The 15,678-nt window shown below is 39.0% G+C and overlaps 1 long non-coding RNA gene across 1 annotated transcript; it reads right to left on the bottom strand.

The window, feature by feature from the left end:
* Positions 1–2,666: 2,666 nt before the first annotated feature.
* LOC107789204 (uncharacterized) lies at positions 2,667–12,401 on the bottom strand. The gene is made up of 3 exons (XR_012710228.1): positions 12,133–12,401; positions 3,176–10,870; positions 2,667–2,883 (listed from the first exon to the last, which is right to left on the bottom strand). It is a non-coding gene; the product is annotated as an uncharacterized LOC107789204 (long non-coding RNA).
* Positions 12,402–15,678: the final 3,277 nt, after the last annotated feature.

Below are 15,678 nucleotides of genomic sequence, written 5' to 3'. Positions count from 1 at the left end.
GCCTGAGATATGTACGCCACGAGGTGGCTTGTTGATATGAGGCCGAGGGCCTAGTGATGATGCCACGAGATAACCCCGTGTGCAGATTCAGGCGTTGTTGATCCCGCTACAGGAGTCTACACACTCCTAGTGAGCGCGGGTACCCATTGTGATGTGAGATATAGCCCGCAGGGCTAGTATTGTTAACATTGTGCCCGAGGGGCAATCCTTTATGTGCTTATCCGTCTTATTTATCTATCATTTACATGATTAATTGTTAAAAGGCATTTCATGAAGTTTGAATTGAATTAAAAATGACTTTACACATTATCATTACTTCACTGCTTCTACTGGTTTTACTGCTTCATTATAGCATGTAATGTGCCTTACATGTTTTCATATCTTTCAGTCGTTTATTTATGATTATTACTCACTGAGTTAGAGTATTCACTTTACTCCCTGCACCCCGTGTGTGGATTCAGGCATTGCTGATCTTGTCAGCGCAAGTTGAGAGCTCCTAGCAGACTTCGGAGTCCACGAGGTAGCTGCTTGGCGTCCGCAGTCTCGTATTTCTCCCCCTTTATCTCATTTTTATCTCTTTATCAGTTATTCTGTAATAGTTTAGTAGGCATTTCAGACTTGTAGCGTACTGATAGATGCTCATGACTAGTGACACCCCGGTATCGGGCTGTGTTGGATTGTATTTCGCAAATTATTCTATATTGTCACTACTTACTTTTGGATTTATATCATGTTTAAGACTAAATGCTTATTGTTTAGTTGCTTAAAACTGAATTGAAAATGTGTCGATTGGCCTTGTCTTCACGAGAAGCGCCATCACGACCGGGTCTGGGTTTGGAATCGTGACAGTATCATTACAAAGTTTGCATTTAACTCTATCAGCACCTTCTATTTCGTCAAAAAATTTCCAAACATTACTTCTTTTTCTCCAATTACTAGTCGGGGCCACAAGTTGACTACTACTAGCACCATGACCACCACCCCTGCTACCAGCTCCAATACTACTAGGTGTAAGTGGTATCTCATCTTCCATTTCTAATTCATTATCTTCTATACCGAAATCTTCCTGGAATTTTTCATAATCTATATTATTATCAGGTAACGTTTCAGGAATATTTGTAGAGTCATTTAAATTACTACCAGATGCTGAAGTACTACCTCTTTTTTTATTTCTCCGATTAGTAACCTTATTACAAACTTTTTTTGCAACATTAAACATATTATAAAAATTTAACTACTAGCAACAATTAAATATGCAAATAAAATAGTAAATAAGAGAAAGAGTTGGAGGGAGTGCACCGAATTTGACAATAAATTGAGCACTTGATGATTTTGCAACTCCAATGTTACCACGAAGAAACGTCAATTGTTCCAATTTTGAAGTTCAATTGTTCAAACTTCAAATAATAAATACTACGATAAATTAAATTCCAAAAAAAGAGCCTAATAGTTGATTGCACTTTAGGTGAAGATTGAAGAATGAGAGAATATGAGAATTGAGATTGAGAAATGAGAGATGTGTGAAGAAATGAAGAAGAGGGAGGTGTATTTATAATTTTTCAAAGGGGTGTTAATTGTTTTTTTTTTTTCAAAAAAAATGGGATATTTGTGACAATCTTCCGTTGGGCAACGGCCATAAGGATAGAAGACCATTGTCAGCGGTCAGAAATAAGGCCCACTATTAAAAAAAATAAAAAAAATTAGTTAGCCGTTATACCGGTCTGGGCCGATCCGGGTCGGACCGGTTAACCAGATGAACAGTAAAAAATCGTTGATCGGGTTTGACCGATAGGATTTAAGTAGAGGGACCAACCCCATACACCTTTAACCCAGCCCCACCCGACCCCTTGTACCGATCCGGGCCGATTCCAATTTTAACCAATTTGTGCTGATCTGGAAACGGATTGATCCGGCCCGTTAGACACCCTTTATGTTTCATGGACTTTCCATGAAGTCCAATTCCAAACTTTGGAATTTTTTTGAAAACAAGGAAAGTGTCAGACGTCCTTTTATGGACTTTTACATGAATCCAAATTCCAATTGGAATTCACTTAATAAAATTTCATCAAACCTTTTTTTATTAGTATTTTAACTAATTAATATTATATATGCAACTTAATATTAATCCGTGTTAATTATATATATATATGCATATATATGCATATATTTCAATCAAGAGATATAATTTAATTTTTTATTCCAAATAGAAAACTTCAATTTGTTCACAATATTAATTATATCCTCTGTGCTAGCAAAGAATATAATAATATTTCATTTGAACTAATAATTAAATCTATTTGACTAATTAAATTCCTTAATTTAACTATCAAATAATAAGTTAATTAATCCTTTAGCAAAGATCAGAACATTCGTAAGTGTGCGACCCCATAAGTTTAATACTAAACCGGTAGTAAATTGATCATATCAATATACTAATCAAGGGTGACATCTTGTCACAACCCGGATTTTTCACCTTCGGGAGTCGTGATGGCGCCTACTAATGAAAGATAGGCAAGCCAACCGTTTGAACAATTTATCTTTTTTCCATTTTTAATCTTTTAATAATTATGAACCAACAGTTTATAAACAGCGGAATTTAAACAAGCGGAAGAAACGAATAAAACCATTTAAATATTTTCAATACAATATGTTAAACAAATACTACCCAAAACTGGTGTCACAACTTCACAGACGGTCTAGGAATACTACAAACAAGGTCCGAAAAATAAATACAACCCTGTTTCTGAATTACATAAATGAAACAGGATGAAAGGATGGAGGAAGACGCCAGGGCTTGCGGACGCCTGCAGGACTACCTTGGATCTCCGAATGGACTAAAGGCAGCCACCCAAAGCTACGGTCTGAAAGCTGCTGCACCTGGATCTGCACACAATGCAGAGTGTAGTATCAGCACTACCGACCACATGTGTTGGTAAGTGTCGAGCCTAACCTAGGCGAAGTAGTGACGAGGCTAGGACAAGACTACCAACTAAACCTGTGCAGTTAAAGCATATACATAGCAAGTAATAATAAAGGAAACTAGCGGTTAAAGATGGGAAGGGGACATGTTGTGGGGGAATATCGTTTACCAACAGTAACTCAGGAGAAAAGCATAAAGAACATTTAAAAATTCGCAACAAAAAGAATAAGGAAACAATAACAAATTAATATCCACCTTTATTCTTTATTGTTGCGGCGCGCAACCCGATCCAAATCATAAAACACTGTTATGGCGTGCAACCCGATCCATACCACATATCACTATTGCGGCGTGCAACCCAATCCGAATATAATATTATTGCGGCGTGCAATCCGATCCAAATATAATATTGTTGTGGTGTGCAACCCGATCCAAATATAATATTATTGTGGCATGCAACCCGATCCAAATATAATATTGTTGCGGCGTGCAATCCGATCCAAATAAAATATTGTTGCGGCGTGCAACCCGATCCCAATATACAATTCAACACCAATCACAAAGGAGCCATGATAAGGGAATAATAAGGGAACGACAATATACCGGCAAGGGAATCAATAACATCATAGTAAAATCAAGCAACAATAGAAAATCAGTAAATAAACGTAAAGGACAACATAACTCAATTATCAGCAAGATTCAGGAAAATCAAGGACAAGTGTACGGAATCACCCTTCGTGCTTTAACCCTCTCTTACCAAAACAATAATCACAAGAAATAAGGGCAAGGAGATAAATGAAATCACAAAAAATATCCCGGCAAGGGAACAATAGTACAACAATCGAATCCCGGTGAGGGAACAATATCAGAAACATCAACATCCCGGTAGGGGAGATAGCATTTAAAAGCAATAATGTCCCGGCAAGGGAGACAATATAATAATCCTATTCTCTTTTCCTTTTCACATTTACTTCACAACTCACTTCACAACTTGAGCCAATGCTTTATGAGGTTCAATTGTCAATTATACTTCCACAATTAATTTTACAACTTGAGCCAACACTCTTCAACATTCAAATACCCATATTACTTTCACAAGCCTTGTTTAACAATAGAAATCATCACAAAAGGGCATAAACAATACAAACGAAGTCACATTAATCATAGTATATGACTTACGAGCATGCTTGACACCAACGTATAGATACTCATCAACATGCCTATATGTCGTACTCAACTAATAACGCATAGCAAATAGGACACAACTCTTAATCCCTCAAGCTAAGGTTAGACCAAACACTTACCTCGAACTTCTACGGCCAACTCAAGCCTCAAACACCGCTTTTCCTTTAGAATTTGCCTCCAAACAACTCGTATCTAGTCCAAATTGATTTTACGACATCAATAAATGCTAAAGAATTCATACCCAATGCTTAATTATAGGTTTTCTATCATTTTTTTCCAAAAAGTCAAAAATCGGCCCCGGGCCTGCTTGGTCAAAACTCGAGGTTCGGACCAAAACTCAATCACCCATTTACCCACGAGTCCAAATATGCAATAAGTTTCAAAATTTGACCCCAAAACGAGGTCTAAATCCCAATTAATCAAAAGCCCTAATTATACCCAAATCCCCAATTTTCTATCATTAAAACCCTAGGATTTTAGATAAAAGTTGATGAAAAACATTAGAGAGTTGAAAGAAATCAGTTAATGAATACTTACTTATGAATTGGGAAGAAAATCTCTTGAGAAAATCGCCCTAGGCCTCCTATTTTTATGAAATTTTGAAAGAGAAAACGCTGAAGTTTTGTTTTAAAAGACTCCACTGCCAGATTCTCGCACCTGTGGTGCTTGGGTCGCACCTACGCAGTCGCACATGCGGAAAATACACCGCTCCTGCGAAAATGATTAGGCCCGCTGGGGCCACATTTGCGAGGGGAGACTCGCTCCTGCGGAAGCTTGTCCGCATCTGCGAGAGGCTAGACCGCACCTGCAACCCACTATTTGCACCTGCGAGCTCGTACCTGCAGTGCTTGACTCGCAAGTGCGGTTACACCAGAGCTGATGCAACAACAGTGTTTTCCTAAGCTTAAACACCTTGGAACCTACCTGAAACTCACTTGAGCCCTCGGGACTATAAACCAAACATGCATACTAATTCAAAAACATCATATGAACTTATCTGTGCGATCAAATCGCCAAAATAAAATCTTAAAAAATGAATTTAGCATAAAAATCTAAGAAAAATCTCAAAATTTTTAAAGTAACAATTTTCACAACTACGGGTGCGAATCACATCAAACGACTTCCGTTTCTTACCAAATTTTAAAGGCTCAACTTAAACCACATATAAGACCTATACTGGGCTCCAGAACCAAAATACGGGCCTGGTACCATCAACTTCCAAAACATTTTTCATTTCTAAAAACTCATATATATTTCAGAAAGCAATTTTCTTTAAAATTTTATTTCTCGGGCTTGGGACCGTGGAATTAAATTTTGGGAATACACCCAAGTCCCATATTTTCCTACGGACCCTAGAGGACCATCAAATCACGGGTCCGGATCCGTTTATCCAAAATATTAACCGAAATCAACTTAAATTTATTTTAAAGGCAAAATTCATTATTTTTCACAGATTTTTACATAATGGCTTTCCAGCTACGCGTACGGACTGCGTACGCAAATTGAGGTGAAACTGAAAGAGGTTTTTAAGGCCTCAAAATATAGAATTTTATTTCTAAAATAAGTGATGACCCAAAAGGGTCATCACATTCTCCACTTCTAAAACAAATGTTCATCCTCGAACTGACATAAGAAGGAAGTATCTGAGTCGGGGAAAAGATGGGGATAACGGCTCCGCATATCGGACTCGAACTCCCAGGTCGATGCCTCAGCAGGTTGACCTCTCCACTAAACACGAACAGAAGTTAAACTCTTCGATCTCAACTGACAAACATGCCGGTCTAGAATAGCTACCGGCTCCTCCTCATAGGACAAGTCCTTGTCTAACTAGACAGTGCTGAAATCTAACACGTGGGATGGATCGCCGTGATACTTCCGAAGCATGGACACATGAAACACTAGATGCACGGTTGATAAGCTCGGTGGCAATGCAAGTCTGTAAGCCACCTCTCCCACTCGATCAAGAATCTCAAACAGGATAATGAACCTAGGGCTAAGCTTGCCCTTCTTTCCAAATCTCATCACGCCCTTCATAGGCGACACCCGAAACAATGCCCGCTCACCGACCATGAAAGCCAAATCATGAACCTTACGGTCGACATAACTCTTTTTGCCTGGACTGAGCTATACGAAGCCTATCCTAAATAATCCTGACCTTATCCAAGGCATCCTGCACTAGATCAGTACCCAACAACCGAGCCTCTCCCGGCTCAAACCATCCAACTGGCGACCGATATCGCCTACCATACAAAGCCTCATACGGAGCCATCTAGATGCTCGACTGGTAGCTGTTGTTGTAGGCAAACTCTGCTAAAGGCAAAAATGGATCCCACGAGCCTCCAAAGTCAATGACACAAGCTCGGAGCATATCCTCCAAAATCTGAATGGTCCGCTCGGACTGCCCGTTCGTCTGAGGATGAAACGCTATGCTCAAATCAACCCGTGTACCCAACTCTCGCTGAACTGCTCTCCAGAAATGTGAGGTAAACTGCGTACCTCGATTAGAAATGATAGACATGGGCACACCATGAAGACGAACAATCTCCCGGATATAGATCTCAGCTAACCTCTCGGAAGAATAGGAGACTGCCACATGAATGAAATGTGCTGACTTGGTCAGCCTATCAACAATAACCCACACTGCACCGTACTTCCTCTGAGTCTGTGGGAGTCCAACAACGAAGTCCATAGTGATACGCTCCCACTTCCACTTAGGAATCTCAATCTTCTGGAATAAACCACCAAGCCTCTGATGCTCGTACTTAACCTGTTGACAATTCAAACACCGAGCCACATATGCAATGATATCCTTATTCATTCTTCTCCACCAATAATGCTGCCGTAGATCCTGATACATCTTCGCTGAGCCCGGATGAATAGAGTACCGGGAACTGTGGGCCTCCTCTAAAATCAACTCTCGAAGCCCATCCATGTTTGGCACACAAACTCAACCCTGTAGCCTCAAAAAATCCATCATCTCCTAAGGTAACCTGCTTGGTACTTCCGTGATGCACCATGTCTCTAAGGACACACAAATGAGGATCATCATACTACCGACCTTGGATACGCTCCAATAAAGAAGAACGAGCGATTGTGCAAGCTAACACCCGATTGGGCTCAGAAATATCCAACCTCACGAACTGATTGGCCAAAGCCTGAACATCCAAAGCAAGTGGTCTCTCACCAACCGAAATATAATCAAGATTGCCCATACTGGTTGTCTTCCTACTCAAAGCATCGACCACCATATTGGACTTTCCCGGATGATATAAGATGGTGATATCATAGTCTTTCAACAGTTCCAACCACCTTCTCTGCCTCAAATTTAGCTCCTTCTACTTGAACAAATACTGCAGACTCTTGTGATCCGTGAATACCTCACATGCCACACCATACAGATAATGCCTCCAAATCTTCAACGCGTGAACAATGGTTGCCAACTCCAAGTCATGAACCAGATAGTTCTTCTTATGAATCTTCAACTACCGCGAAGCATAGGCTGACCTTGCCATCCTGCATCAATACCACACCAAGTCCAATACGAGATGCATCACAATAAAAAGTATATGGCCTTGAATCTGTGGGCAAAACCAACACCGGTGTCATAGTCAAAGCTGTTTTGAGCATCTAAAAGCTCGTCTCACACTCGTCCGACCACCTGAACTGGGCACCCTTCTGGGTCAACCTGGTCATCGGGGCTACAATAAATGAAAACCCCTCCACAAATCGATGATAGTAGCCTGCCAAACCCAAGAAACTCCAGATCTCTGTAGCTGATGCGGGTCTAGGGCAGTTCTCGACTGCCTCTATCTTCTTCGGATCAACCTGAATACCCCTTTTTGATATAACATGACCCAGGAATGCAACTGAACTCAACCAGAACTCACACTTCAGAAACTTAGCGTACAACTGACTATCTCTCAAAGTCTGAAGAACCACTCTAAGATGTTGCTCATGCTCCTCCCGGCTGCGGGAATAGATCAAAATATCATCAATGAAGACTATCATGAACGAATCCAAGTAAGGCCTAAACACTCAGCTCATCAAATCTATAAAAGCTACTAGGGCATTTGTCAACCCGAATGACATCACCAAGAACTCATAATGCACGTACTGAGTGTGAAAAGTTGTATTAGGGACTTCGGATGCCCTAATCCTCAACTGATGGTAGTCAGATCCCAAGTCAATCTTTGAAAATACCTTGGCACCTTGATGCTGATAAAAAAAATCATCAATCCTCGGCAATGGATACTTATTCTTGATTGTAACCTTGTTCAACTACCGATAATCTACACACATTCGTATCAATCCATCCTTCTTCTTAACAAACAACACCGGCGCACCCCAAGATGAGACACTAGGTCTATTGAATCCTTTCTCAAGCAAGTCTTGTAACTGCTTCTTCAATTCTTTCAACTCAGGCAGGGCCATACGATACAGCGGAATAGAAATGGGCTGAGTGCCCGGAGCCAAATCAATGCAGAAGTTAATATCCCTGTGAGGTGGCATACCTGGTAGGTCTGAAGGAAATACCTCAGAAAACTCACGGACAACAGGCACAAAATCAATAAAAGGAACCTTGGTGTTAGAATCACAAAAATATGCCAAATAGGCCAAACACCCCTTCTCGACCATACGTCAAGCCTTCATATATGAGATGACACTACGAGTAGAATGACCAGGAGTCCCTCTCCACTCTAAACGAGGCAAACCTAGCAAGGTTAAGGTCATAGTCTTGGCATGACAGTCCAAGAAAACGTGGTAAGGTGATAACCGGTCCATCCCCAATATGACATCGAAATCAACCATGTCCAGAAGTAACAAATCTACATGAGTCTCAAGACCCCCAATTACAACTATACATGAACGATGGACACGATCTACCATAATAAAATCACCAACCGATATAGACACATATGTAGGAGCACTCAAGGAATCACCAGGCATGACGGTGCAAAATAAGATGACTCATATGAGTATGTAGATCCTGGATCAAATAGAATTGAGGCATCTCTACTACAAACCAGAACAATACTTGTACCTCCACCTCTAGCACCTCTACCTCCACCTCTATCTAGCTGAGCAAGCTGAATGAGTCCCTCAATGAACCTCCTCACTCTCTCTCTCTCGGTAGGAAGTATAAGTAGAGCATGGTGGTTCAAATCAATAAATCTGGTCTCGTATTGAGTAATAATCATAGAACCATGTTGGAGACACTCAAACTGCCTCCGATAGATTTCTCTCTGAGTGACAGGAAGAAACTTCTCCAGAAATAGCTGAGGAAACTGATCCCAAGTCAAAGCTGGTGACCCCACTGGTCTAGCCAAACAATAATCTCTCCACCAAGTCTTGGCAGATCTAGACAAGCGAAAAGTAGCAAAGTTGACCCCATTGGTCTCCACTATCCCCATGTTCCTGAGAACCCCGTGACAACTGTCTAAATAATCCTGGGGATCCTCATAAGATGCATCGCTGAAAGAGGTAGTGAAACGCTTGGTGAAGCTTATCCAACCTCCACAAAGCCTCCGAAGACATAACTAATCTATTACCGGGCTGCTACTACTCGGCTGAAGACGCGGTACATGACCTCACCATTCGCGAAAGGACAAGAGTAGAGGTTCCAATTAGCATTGAGAGAACAAAATCGCACGACATGAAAAGATAGATGTGAAGTTTCCTAACTCTGTGGCCTCTGGGGGATAAATACAGACGTCCCTGTACCGATCCTTCAGACTCTACTAAGCTTGTCTATGAATTGTGAGACCTATGTAACCTAGACCTCTGATACCAACTTGTCACAACCCGGATTTTCCACCCTCAGGAGTCGTGATGACGCCTACTTGTGAAAGCTAGACAAGCCAACCATTTGAACAATTTACCTTTTTCCAATTTTTAATCCTTTAATAATTATGAACCAACAGTTTATAAACAGCAGAATTCAAACAAGCGGAAGAAACGAATAAAATCATTTAAATATTTCCAATACAATACGTTAAACAAATACTACCCAAAACTGGTGTCACAACTTCACAAACGGTCTAGGAATACTACAAACAAGGTCCAAAAATAAATACAACCCTGTTTCTGAATTACATAAATGAAACAGGATGAAAGGATGGAGGGAGATGCCAGGGAATGCGGACGCCTATAGGGCTATCTTGGATCTCCGAATAGACTAAAGGCAGCCACCCAAAGCTACGGTCTAAAAGTTGTTGTACCGGGACCTGCACACAGTGCAGAGTGTAGTATCAGCACTATCGACGACCCCATGTGCTGGTAAGTATCGAGCCTAACCTCGGCGAAGTAGTGATGAGGATAGGACAAAACTATCAACTAAACTTGTGCAGTTAAAACATATACATAGCAAGTAATAATAAAGGAAACTAGCAGTTAAAGATGGGAAGGGGACATGCTGTGGGGGAATATCATTTACCAATAGTAACTCAGGAGAAAAGCATAAAGAACAATTTAAAATTTGCAACAGAAAGAATAAGGAAATAGTAACAAATCAATATCCACCTTTATCCTTTATTGTTGCGGTGCGCAACCCGATCCAAATCATAAAACACTGTTATAGCGTGCAATCCGATCCATATCACATATCATTGTTGCGGCATGCAACCCTATCTGAATATAATATTGTTGCGGCATGCAATCCGACCCAAATATAATATTTTTACGGCGTGCAACCCGATCCAAATATAATATTATTGCGGCGTACAATCCGATCCCAATATACAATTCAACACCAATCACAAAGGAGCCCTAACAAGGGAAAAATAAGGGAACGACAATATCCCGGCAAGGGAATCAATAACATCATAGTAAAATCAAGTAACAACAAAAAATCAGTAAATAAACGTAAAGGACAACATAATTCAATTATCAGCAAGATTCAGAAAAATCAAGGACAAGTGCATGACATCACCCTTCGTGCTTTAACCCTCTCTTACCAAAACAATAATCACAAGAAATAAGGGCAAAGAAATAAATGAAATCACAAAAAAATCCCAGCATGGGAACAATATTACAACAATCGAATCCCGGCGAGGGAACAATATCAGAAACATCAACATCCCAGAAAGGGAGATAGCATTTAAAAGCAACAACGTCCCAGCAAGGGAGACAATATAATAATCCTCTTCTCTTTTCCTTTTTACATTTACTTCAAAACTCACTTCACAACTTGAGCCAGAGGCGGAACCAAGTTTCAAACGCAGTGGGTTCTAAATTCTAGCATTCCGACATCAGGTTTAGTAACAAGGTCTAATACCAAGAAACAGTGATGAGAAAGGAAAAGACAATGAAAAAGGAAAAGCTGATATATTTTACCATTACTACAAAGGGGAGGTTCATTTCTTTCCGTTTTCATCACAGGTAATGGTTACAGATCTTCTGTTTCTTCAAAGGTTAAAAGGCTAATGATCCGAATAGTGATTCAGCTTTCATTTGTTTGCAAATCTTGCTTATTATATAAAATATAATGATAATTTTATCTCTAAGTAGTACCCATGTAAATGCAAGTTGGTCTCACTAAAAAACTAAAAACAAGAAATTAGGACCAGTGGATCACTAAGAGAAAAACATGAACACAAAATCAGAATAGAAAAAGAAGAAGGAAGAATGGTCTAACTTCTAAGGGAGAAAGAGCACACACAGTGGAGATTTAGAGGGTATCTGGCATATTGTGGTAACAACGATTGTGGATCAACAGAGGCAGAGCAGAACCCTAATTTTTATTTTTGATTTGGGAATTTAGGTTTGTTGTTTGGAGTTGGAAGGCTTCTGTTCTTTTGTTTATTAGAAAGAAAATATTTTTATGTTTTATTTATTAAAAGAAAAAATGTTAGTCTCTGTTTAGAGGTCAAATTATGGGACAACTCTAGAATCAAATATTAAAAATTAAATTTTGCATAAAATATCAAATATAAAATATAAGATAAAAACATGAAGCAAAAAATCAGAAAATAAGAATTGAAGAAGGAAGAACTAAGAAGGGTCTAACTTCTAAAGGATAAAGAGCATACACTGATACACAGTGGAGAGTTGGAGGGCGTCCGCCAGATTGTGGTACCAGTGGTTGTCAATCAATCGGAGGCAGAGGCGCAGAACAACTGAGCAGAACCCTAGTTTTTTTTGTGATTTGGGAATTGGAAGAAAACATTTGTGTTTAAAGTTGGAAAGCTTCTGGTCTTTGTTTATTAGAAAGAAAACAAGTTGTTGTGTTTTATTTATTAAATAATATTAGTGTAATGTTTGTTGAGAGAAAAGTCAGAAGAAACGTTAAAGTTGGGAAGCTTATGATTTTTGTTTATTAGAAAGAAAACAAGTTGTTATGTTTTATTTATTAAATAATGTTACTTTAGTGTTTGTTGACGGGAAGCTTATGATTTTTGTTTATTAGAAAGAAAACAAGTTGTTATGTTTTATTTATTAAATAATGTTACTTTAGTGTTTGTTGACGGGAAAATAGTTATTAAAAAATGTTAGTTTAGTGTTTGTTGAGTGAAAAGTAGAAGAAACGTCGTCGTTCACATTTTGATTTGTTAGTAACGTAAACAACAACAAAATAAAATACTGCCTTAAATGGGAATCGAACCCACATCTTTTCCAAAAGAACCCACAACCCTTACCATTGAACCCAAACCTCTTTTGTTACTGGGTTCATCATGGTATATTTATATAGATGTGACAAATTTTTCAATACAAATTTGGGGTCTCGGAAAAAGTCACTGGGTTCGTCCGAACCCACACCCACTACTGTACATCCGCCCCTAACTTGAGCCAATGCTCTATAAGGTTCAATTGCCAATTATACTTCCACAATTTATTTTACAACTTGAGCCAACACTCTTCAATATTTAAATACCCATATTACTTCTACAAGCCTTGCTCAACAATAGAAATCATCACAAAAAGGCATGAACAATACAAACAGAGTCACATTAATCATAGTATAAGATTCACAGGCATGCTTGACACCAACGTATAGATACTCGTCACCATGCTTATACGTCGTACTCAACTAATAACACATAGCAAATGGGACAAAACTCCTAATCCCTCAAGCTAAGGTTAGACCAAACACTTACCTCGAACTTTCACGGCCAACTCAAGCCTCAAACACCGCTTTTCCTTTAGAATTCGCCTCCAAACAACTCGTATCTAGTCCAAGTTGATTTCACAACATCAATAAATGCTAAAGAATTCATACCCAATGCTTAATTATAGGTTTTCTATCATTTTCCCCAAAAAGTCAAAAATCATCCCTGGGCCCGCTTAGGCAAAACTCGAGGTTCAGACCAAAACCCGATCACCCATTCACCCACGAGCCCAAAAATGCAATAAGTTTCAAAATTCGACCCCAAAACGAGGTCTAAATCCCAATTAATCAAAGCCCTAACTCTACCCAAATCCTCAATTTTCTACCATTAAAACCCTAGGATTTTAGATAAAAGTTGATGAAAAACATTAGAGAGTTGAAAGAAATCAGTTAATGAACACTTACTTATGAATTGGGAAGAAAATCTCTTGAGAAAATCGCTCTAGGCCTTCTATTTTTATGAAATTTGGAAAGAGAAAATGCTGAAGTTTTGTTTTAAAAGACTCCACTGCCCGACTCTCGCACCTGCGGTGCTTGGGTCGCACCTGCGCAGTCGCACATGCGGAAAATAGACCGCTTCTGCGGAAATGATTAGGCCCGCTGGGGCCGCATCTGCGAGGGGAGACCCGCTCATGCGGAACCGCTTCTGCGGAAGCTTGTTCGCATCTGCGAGAGGCTGGACCGCACCTACGACCCACTATTCGCACCTGCGAGCTCGTACCTGCGGTGCTTGACTCGCAAATGCGGTTACACCAGAACTGATGCAATAACAATGTTTTCCTAAGCTTAAACACCTCGGAACCTACCCGAAACTCACCCGAGCCTTTGGGGCTCCAAACCAAACATGCATACTAACTCAAAAACATCATATGAACTTATCCGTGCGATCAAATCGCCAAAATAATATCTTAAACAACAAATTTAGCATAGAAATCTAAGAAAAATCTCAAAACTTTTAAAGTATCAATTTTCACGACTACGAGTCCGAATCACATCAAATGACTTTCGTTTCTTACCAAATTTTACAGGCTCGATTTAAACCACATATAAGACCTGTACCGGGCTTCAAAACCAAAATACAGGCCCGGTACCATCAACTTCCAAACATTTTTTATTTCTAAAAACTCATATATATTTCAGAAAATAATTTTCTTTAAAAATTCATTTCTCGGGCTTGGGACCTCGGAATTCGATTCAGGGCATACGCCCAAGTCCCATATTTTCCTACGGACCCTTCAAGACCGTCAAATCACAGGTCGGGGTCCGTTTACCCAAAATATTGACCGAAGTCAACTTAATTAATTTTAAAGGCAAAATTCATCATTTTTCACAGATTTTCACATAATGGTTTTCCGGCTACGCGCCCGGACTATGCATGCAAATCAAGGTGAGACCGAAAGAGGTTTTTTAAGGCCTCAGAACATAGAATTTTATTTCGACACATCTAGCAATACTCCTTAACGACCGAATAGCATGAAGTATACAATTTACTCTCAAGAACTAGTAGAAGAATAATGTAGTAATTCCTTCTATCATTATAGCTCTGGATCACCCTAGGATATGATTCAACTATCAAATCCTAATAGGCGACCAACTATGTGTTCATGTCAAATATAATCGACCATTGAATGACCTAAGAAACTCATTTCTTCTTTCATTCAATTCCTTTGGCCAAAGTCTTAGTTTGGTCGTTTATAATTCATGACAACATGGAGCTTAAACTCATTACCAAGAGTTGACATATTCCATCTTGATCAATCACTAATTCTACAAGTATTTAATCGTACCCAATATCCTTTCAACTATCGCTCTAGGGCCATATGTGTCTGGTATCAAAGCACAATAAATAACTTGTCAATTACTATGACGATCTTAGGTCAAAGGAAACTCTTACATCACATTCTTCAAGAGAATATCCTATTGACAGTTTATGGTAATTCTAACCATTAGGAATTATCCAATGAGTCGGTTCAATGATCATATCTCTATATGCATCATCTATCTATGTAATTTAGTTAATGAGATCAACTAATCTTTATCCCATAAAGACGATCACATAAATATTGATCTAACCGGATTACTAATGTCCAAATTAATAATCCTACGATCAAGAACAAATTTAGATTAAATTATAAGAAACTTTACTCTCATTATCATGATCTCCAACACGATGACAAGTCTCAAAATTTAATCAAGGACCTTATCAAATAAATCAAGCAATTAATAATAATGATAAAAGAATATCAAATGCCATATATATTTTATATCAAATAACATTCACAAAAATATATTCAAATCATCAAATATGATATTGGATCTAGGGCGTATCTACTATATCCCTAACAAATCCAACGTATCATAATGTTTATGATAATTCAAACAAAAATTAGCTATGTATAAATTATTTAAAAAGACAGAATAACTTTTGTTTAATTTTTATCCTTTTTATTTACTTTATAAACAAGAACAA

This window comes from Nicotiana tabacum, chromosome 6 (assembly GCF_000715075.1).
Source record: "Nicotiana tabacum cultivar K326 chromosome 6, ASM71507v2, whole genome shotgun sequence".
NCBI classification, from domain to species: Eukaryota; Viridiplantae; Streptophyta; class Magnoliopsida; order Solanales; family Solanaceae; genus Nicotiana; species Nicotiana tabacum.
Note: the sequence above shows the minus strand (reverse complement) of the source record. Positions and strands in the feature narration are given on the sequence as shown.